Source organism: Pelodiscus sinensis, chromosome 1 (assembly GCF_049634645.1).
Source record: "Pelodiscus sinensis isolate JC-2024 chromosome 1, ASM4963464v1, whole genome shotgun sequence".
Taxonomy (NCBI): domain Eukaryota; kingdom Metazoa; phylum Chordata; order Testudines; family Trionychidae; genus Pelodiscus; species Pelodiscus sinensis.
This window is the reverse complement of record NC_134711.1, coordinates 255,731,950-255,740,402: the sequence shown is the minus strand read 5'-3', so window position 1 is coordinate 255,740,402 and position 8,453 is coordinate 255,731,950. Positions and strand designations below refer to the sequence as shown.

The 8,453-nt window shown below is 39.7% G+C and overlaps 1 long non-coding RNA gene across 1 annotated transcript; it reads left to right on the top strand.

Annotated features, from left to right (window-relative positions):
- The first annotated feature begins 878 nt into the window (after positions 1-878).
- Positions 879-8,099, top strand: LOC142827085 (uncharacterized). The gene is made up of 3 exons (XR_012901483.1): positions 879-1,007; positions 2,146-2,242; positions 6,845-8,099. It is a non-coding gene; the product is annotated as an uncharacterized LOC142827085 (long non-coding RNA).
- The last annotated feature ends 354 nt before the right edge of the window (positions 8,100-8,453 follow it).

The following is an 8,453-nucleotide window of genomic DNA, read 5'->3' as shown; positions in this document are numbered from 1 at the left end:
AGTAGGAATGTAATTTTAAAAAGTCATAATTCTGAACAGAATTTCAATGGCTATATTCTCACTGACAAAAATGTTTGTGGGGTATTGTGGTTTTTGCTTTAAAACATGTTAGTAATCTTATTGTCAAATCCTAATGGAGACAAGACATAGGTAATTTTTATTGTAAAGTAAATAGATGAGGTCAGCTCTATTTCCCCTTCTCCCTCCCACACTCACATGGTTGTACTCACCTGGCTACATCACAGTAAAGAGCTACAGTGGCTTGTTTCCATGTCCTGGTCTACACTATGCAACCCCTTGAGGTTGAATTTATAAGCAGAGCATTCACACTACTAAGCTCATTATTTCAAAATAACGGGCTGCTTTTTTAGGAAAGTACTCCTGCTTTCTTCAGGGAATAATGCTAATTTTGAAATAATTTTTTTCAAATTAGCTTTAGTGTGGATGCTCTGGTGCAGCTATTTAGAAATAACTACTTCCCAGAGTAATTTGAACTAATTACTCCCAGTCCTTCGTGGGGCTTAAATCGAGGTGGCACATCCACTTTAACAGAGCCTGCCTCAGACTAATTTTGAGGCTTCCCTGTAGTGAAGACACACTATTTTGATTTTGTTAAATTGGGAGTTAAGTCAAATTTAGTTATTTCAAAATAATTTCCTAGTGTAGACATTTCCCACTAGTCTGCTACAGAGAACTAGACAGTGACCATTAGTTGTCTCTGTGATGGAGCAAACAAGCCCCACACTAAAGGGCTGAGAGTAGCCCAGGCCCAGCTGGCTGAAAGGACCCCGCCCTTACAGCCCTGCTGGGCATACTCCCAGCTGGGCCAGTATATAAAGCAGGCAGTGGCCCAGCAGGGAGGAGAGCAGCTAGAGGTTAGAAGGAGTCAGGCTGCAAATCCTGTGGCATCTCAGACCCAACTGAAGGCTAGCGTGGGACCCCGGGAGTGAAGTCGACCCCAACTCTGCGGAGTAATGGGCACAGCTACCCTGCCAACTCCAGCCCCGGTAAGGACTGCCGCCCAGATGGACAGGCTAGGAGAGGGGGGTGCCAGGGTGGTAGGAAGCGACCCAGGGCAGAGGTTTCCTAATCCAGCTTGGTGCATAGCGGCTGGATTCCCCACCAAGCTGGCAGGACCTAGAGTCCCTGCCCACAGGGCCCTGGGCCGGGACCCGGTGGAGAGGGAGGGCCCAGGTCCCCCTACCACCCCTTGCTGCACCTGGGGAGTCACTCGGGCCAGGAGAGGCTTTTTCCCCAGAACTAGGTCTGGGTACTGTATATGCCCTGAGAGAGGGGCTGAGACTTTTGGGATTTTGGGTACCATATATGCCCTGAGAGAAGGGACTGGACCAAGACACAAGCCAGTAGAAGGGGGGCACAACCCCCGTCAGGGGCATCCCCCGATAGTCTCATTTTAAAAAAGTATACAATGTGCAGTGAAGACAAAGCCACCCCGTCATGGGAGGGCTTCTCCTTTTTTTTCAGAAGTCATTCTTCATATTAGATATTGACTTACTGGAGCAGATGGCAAGTTATAACACCCAGTTTAGCACTTGCATAGTAATTTCACTCTGTAGGACTTTATGCACAAGCTCTGATTGTTTGCAAATAACACTTACTGAACTTCATATCTTTTGCATGCTAAAATATTATTGTGAATTATGTTATGACAATTACATTATACCAAATTAGTTGGTAGAGAAGAAGTGAGCATATTCCTAGTATAAATATATAAATAGAAATAAAAAGATTTATTTCACAGTAGAATAGAATAGAGTAGAGCTTTAAAAGGCATTTTATGCTTTCAGAAACATTATAATGCACAATTCTTTAAGATTTTGCTTTCTAAAGCTTCAGTAAAGAACTAAACTAAATTTGTAGTTGTTATTCTATGTCAACCACTGAAATTAAGGTTTATTCTGTAGAGTGAATACAATTCATGTAGCAGATGTTAAGCTGTTTCTAACATATTTCCATTCATATATTTAATGGGATGGAACATTTTGGAATTAATTTGATAATGTTTTGAAATATGCATTAATATTTTCTTTCTAGTCTATACTTAAGAAAACTGTTATTTATTAGCATAGGTAACTGAAAAAGAATTAATTTCCAGATCTTAATACAATTTCTTCTTATTATTAGATGTGGAGCTCACCAAGCCAGGGCATAGTGTTTGGACCACCATCGAGTCTGGTCAGAAGGCAGCTGTCAGTAATGTGTAACATTGTCTTTTGCCAAAGTACGTTGAATTTTCCCATTGATTCTAGATGTGAAGGCTGGCTGCACATTTCCCATAGACCATTCAAAATCAGGTCAGAAGAGCCCATGATCAGCAAAGCAAATCAAAGCTGCATATATGCAAGGTTGGGTGACTAATAAGAGAATAGCTTCCAATGTCAGCTGCAGACCATCCTTCATGTCGCATATATGTCACAGAAAAAATAGGATAGGGCAAGTGGACCTCCAACAGGTGCCTCCATGGCAAGCACATTCTTCCATCAGATGTCAGTGCACAGTAGTAGGATAAGGTCTGCCATGATTATCTCAACCATTCTCACTATAGAATCCTCACAACAGGCCTGAGAAGGAAGGCTGTTGCTTAATACACAGAGCCATGATAATGGTGTCTGTCAAATCATCCCACCTAAACTGGGCATGGTTGAATATACCTGAGTGTCAAATAACCTGATATGAGATTAATGGAACTAGACTGGAGCATTGGCTTGCTGGAGAGTGATGGAACATTTTAGCACATTCCACACCAAGTCATATTGTGTATACCACCAGACAGTGGTGAGTACAGTATGGGCGCACATATGGCTTTGAAGGTAGCTCCTTGGAATTGACTCAGATTCATAAACCAAGATGGTGATGGAAATGTAGCCGTGTTAGTCTGGTGTAGCTGAAACAAAATACAGGACTATGTAGCACTGGCCCACGAAAGCTCATCATCTAATAAACCATCTTGTTAGTCTTTAAAGTGCTACATAGTCCTGTATGTTGTTTCATAAACCAAGATGATGAGTGATAGTATGTATATGACACCTTTTTTCTAGAGCAACTGGATATGTCTTTCAATTTGCCTTCCTGAAATTCCATCTTCATTTGTCAACCATTCTAATGATATACAGGTTGCACCTCTCTTGTCTGGAATTCTCTGATCCAGCAACATCTGAGGTCCCATAGGACCATGGATGTTGCCATATCAGAGAGCCCCTGGACCAGAGACCTGGGTGGTCATGAGGCTGGCTGCAGCAGCTCTGGAACAGAGGATCCGCACAATTCATGGCTGAGTTCTAGTGTCTCCAGAGCAGTCCCAGCAGTTCCAGGGCAGCAGAGCAAGAGCAGCCTCTGCGGCCCCAGGACAATGGAGACCCGACAGCTCCTGGACAGTGGAGCCACATCAGCCCTGGTAGCCCCAGGAGAGCAGAACTCTGGAGGCCCTGGGGAGTTGAGCCACAGCTGCCACTGCAACCCTGATGCCCAGAGTTCTGCTAGCCCTGGGGCCAGGAAGTCATGGCAGCTTTCAGGAAAGGGAGCTCCAGCAGCCCCAGAGATGCAGGAGCTTAGGGACCCCAAAGATATGGCACCCCCATACAGTGGCTCATGTTTGTATATCTCTGCCTCAGGGAAGACGGTCAATAACAGAGCAGACACCCCAGACCAGTGGTTATATGATTAGATTTCACCAATCCACTAACAAATGTGAACCCTTAGCTCATTATAGGAGTCATACCATGAGAACATAGACAGTTCCCTTAAGGTCTGCAGCTTATTTTGACATTCAGGAGTTGGATTTAGTAAGAAATGGTCACTTACACACAGACACACTCACATGAAAATAGCACAAAATATTCATGTTGCTTCCAGTTTAAAAAACAAACAAACTACCCCCAGATCAATTGGTAAAGATAATATCTGTAACCAATCTCATAATAAACTATATAAAAATGTTTTAATTTGGATAAAGAAATTAGAATTATTTACATGTTAAAGCAAGCCAACATATATACACAAATAAGTTACCATGTATGGGCTCAACTAGACTACGCTAAAGTGTCAAAAGGGGATATGCAAAGTCCATGTAAACCTCTTTTTTCCTAAAAAAAAAAAAAGTGGCTTTTTGAAAGAGGGGGAGGAGGGTGCTGAAAAAAACACGTCTTGACTACTTTCACTTTCAAAAGCTTTGCTTTCCAAAGTGAAATCGGAAGAAGATATGCAAATTCTCTTTCAACACGTTAGGGTCATCTAGATGAGCCATATGATTCCTAAAAGTAAGAGAGGAAGTAAACTGTGTTCAAAATGTCTTTCAGGATGGAGCCTAGTTGACCCTGGAGGTTTCTGCTTTAAAATAGAATATGTCGACATTGTGGGATACATACCCACAGTACATTTATCACACTGTTGCTGGTGGTGCTTCCAGTGTGGACAGAGTGTCCCCTTGCAATTTTTGTTCTCTTTATTTTTGGATGTCAACAGGCAAGATTTCATATCTCTGAGACAATGTGCATAAACTTTAACTAAACCAGCAATTTCATAATGAACCTTTTCAAAAGCCAAAGTCTTTTCTCCCTACAGTTTACTAGAAAGCTATTATGCTTAGGTGGGAGGAGCAGGAAATCACATTGTATTCACTAGCAGTACATTTTACCAAATTTGTAAACCAGCAAAATAAACAAAAGCAATTTATAAAGTAGGGATTTTCCATTATGATTTGTAAATTGTATCATATCTGTAGTTTCTGTTAGAATTTCAATGAAAAACTTGAGCTGTATTACAATTGCTGTCACATTTAATGAAACCTCAGGTTTAGTAGCGCTGTCATCTATGAGCAATTCTATTGCTCAGTGTCTCTAGTTCTTTTCAGAAAACTATATTAATTTTGTTTAGATTTCAATAAACATTCAAATCTATGTACATGAACAATCTCAAACTCTGAGACATGATCACTGAATCAGAAATCTTCCAAAACCAACCTCTTATGGTATCTTAGTATTTCTGAGACCTGATTTACATTGTGTGGCTCCAATATTAGTGGGATAAACTCAGTTAATTTCAGTGTATTTTATACATTTGCATAAAAAATGGAATCACACAGCCATACATCAAGCCCCAGAGTCCTGTCCTGTCCTAGTTCAAATTGGAAATTAGAAGACGAAGACGAATACGAAGATGACGACGACAGGGTTTACAGGGTGTTTCTTTTCTTAAAGTCTTTATTCAAGTATGGTATTAGATGTGCAAATGTTTTATTTTTCCTCCTGGTTTCCATTATATCTGAATAAATGAATCACGATGTAAAAAAGTTCCTTTTTCAAACATTTCCCCCCATTATATCATTTTTCTCCACAGAAATCATAACTTGCTATATTCTTGAGCCATATATACCTGTGTGAAAATCCTATGCATTTAACAGGGCAAAAAATGAGTAAGTGGGCTCATGGACTGAGCTAACTTTATCCCTAACTAACCTCAATGTCTATGGTGTCATTTGTGTTTGGCATCTATATTAATGACTTATATTAATTTGGGCTATGTCTAGACTTCAGGCTTTTCGGAAGAAGCTTTTCCAGAAGAGATCTTCCAAAAAAACTTCTTCCAAAAGAGTGTCTACACAGCAAAAGCGCATTGAAGAAGCAATCTGCTTTTTCAAAAGATAGCGTCCACACTACCTTGCATTTAAGCTGTGATTACTATGGATGGAGTGGCTACCAGGGCACCTGTGCTTTTTCCTCTTTCCTCTTCTTTCAAAAGAACTCCCTCTTCCCTGTCCACACACGCTTTTGTCCAGAAAGAGCTCTTTTGGAAAAATGCTTCTTCCTCATAGAAAGACGTTTACCAATGTTGGAAAGAGGTTTACCGTCTGTTCTTTTGATTTTTTTTTTTAAAACACGATTGCAGTGTGGATGTAAGTTTTTTTCAGAAAAATGGCCATTTTTCTGAAAAACCCTACTGTAATATAGACATACTGTTGATCACTTTGGTCTTGTTTTAACTTCATTTTTAATATTTTTGGATGTAATTAAGAGCTCATATCTGTCCTTACTTGCCTTATCTCACATTAATTTCAGCACGTCACTTGTTTTCAAGATGCTTTTCATTCTATTCTCAAGAATATACTGCTAAATTATACTTTTAAGTTGTCTGTTGGAACTGCAAAACCATTTTATAGCTAAATGTTTGAGGTCTATTTCAATTACTCAGAGTATTCTAATAGATAGGCATCAAATTTATCTACCTATGTTTAAATGAAGGCCTTCTAAATCTTTTGGAAACAATCTTACTGAAATCAATTAAATCAAACTTCAGTCAATTTAATGTTGTATGTCTTGATTCACCATTCTGTTGCAGCAGTTATATGCCATTATAAATTTGTTAAATTCACTGGAGTTACAGTGGTGTAAAACAGGCACAATGGAGTGGACTTTTAATATACCAGCACTTAGATTTTAAATCAAATTAGATATAAGACATATTAACTCTCATGGACAATATTGAATGAGAAGGGTGGGGAAAAGGAGGTTTAAACTTTTTCTAATGAGTAATAATGGAACAATTTCTGAACTTTGGAACCAAATATTGTTCTGATTGTAGCATCATCAGACATGATGAGTTATTTACATTGTCTTCCTATATTATAACATAAATCTTTTAAAGTATTACTAAGAATACATATACCTGCCAAGTTGTATTATGAGTGTCAGAAGTTAAAAATTCACTGTATCTATCCTTGCGTGAGGCTAAGATGAGATGGTGACCAAGGGATCACTTAATTTAATTTGTACTACAAAGATAGTTGTGCTTCAATAACGAAAAAAAATAAACTGATTTTATTTTCCAGACATTGAGACAGATGACATCTTATGGCCGACAAGTCAGTCCTAATAAACCTACATATCTGACAATCAAGGCAGCACATAGAGAATACAGATCAATCATCACCCAGAAAAGCTGATGGAACCTGTCATAAACTAAAAAGATACAATAATAGAATGACCTTGTATTTAATAAGAAAATAGTCCTTGAAATGTTGACAATTTTAAATTACATTGAAATTATTATCAGTGCACAGTGTATATTGAAATACATCTTCATTGAAATATTTATATTCACTATTGTAAAAAAAACACAAGATAACCTATTTTTATTTTATTTTTTGTCCTTGAGACAACTTATTTAGGTTATTTATACTCTGCAGTCAGATTTGTCTTTTTCTGTAGCTGCCACATTGATTGATAAGTCTCCAAACTTTTATACTATCAGATAGTGCTAGAGATAATAGTTGAGTAACTCCACGTAATTATGAGATGTGTTTGGACTGATCGTTTACTGTTATAAAAAAATGACGCAATGTTTTTTTAGGCACTGTATAGACATATTCTGAAAGGCAAGCAGCACCACTCCGATCTTCAATTGTATAGCCAGATTATAAAGTGCTGGCCCTATTTGAGCTATAACAAAGGTATATGTAAATAAAATATTATAGGCTAGCAAATAAATGTCAATTCAACATAAATACATGCATACCAAATAAGTAACATAGCCATTTACAATCTAATGCAGGGTTTTTCCAATTTGGGTTGTGGCTTGTTATAGGTAAGCTTCTAGCTGGCTGGGAGATATTTTCTTTACCTGAGACTCCACATGCATGGGTGCTCACAGTTCCCAGTGGCTATAGTACACAGCTCCCGACCAATGGGAGCTGCAGGAAGCAGTGCTGGCTGGACCACCACTTCCTGCAGCTCCCATTGGCTGGGAATGGTGTACTGCAGCCACTGGGAGCTGCAAATGCTCATGCCTGAAGACATGCAGGAAAAGAAAGCATCTTGTGGCCAGCTAGCGGCTGACCGTTACAAACCACAGACCATAATAAAATAGTGCTATTCCTCTTCGCAAGCAGGAGCTATTATTTCAAAATAACAATAACTTTATTTCAAAATAACGGACTGGATAGTGTGGATTTTCACCTTGTTATGTCATAATAAAGGGAGTTATTTCAAAATAACTCCCTAGTGTAGTCATGCCTTGAGTTACCTCTGATCCTGACCCTTCTTAAGCCTGATGAGTCATCTCTGAAACAGATAATTGCCGGCTTTCCCACCACTGATAATGCTACCAAAGGGGCCTCGAGTACTCCTTTTTTGCTGGTCTTTTGGCACTCGGGGCAGGCTTCATAAAAATCATGAACCTCCCAGTGTATTCCTGGCCAGAAGAACCTCTGGGTCACCTGTTCCATGATCTTTTCCCACTCCAGGTGTCGATCCCAATGGTTTGCATGGGCCATTTTAATATGCCCCGTCTATATTTCCTGGTGACAAGGAGCTGCCACACCTCCCCCCGGGTGTTAGGGTCTCAGGCTACCTAGTATAGATTGGCTTCCCATACCTCGAACCAGGTGCCTTGGGGTCTCCACTGGTCTACGTCCCCCTCTGTCTCAGGTTCCGTCACCT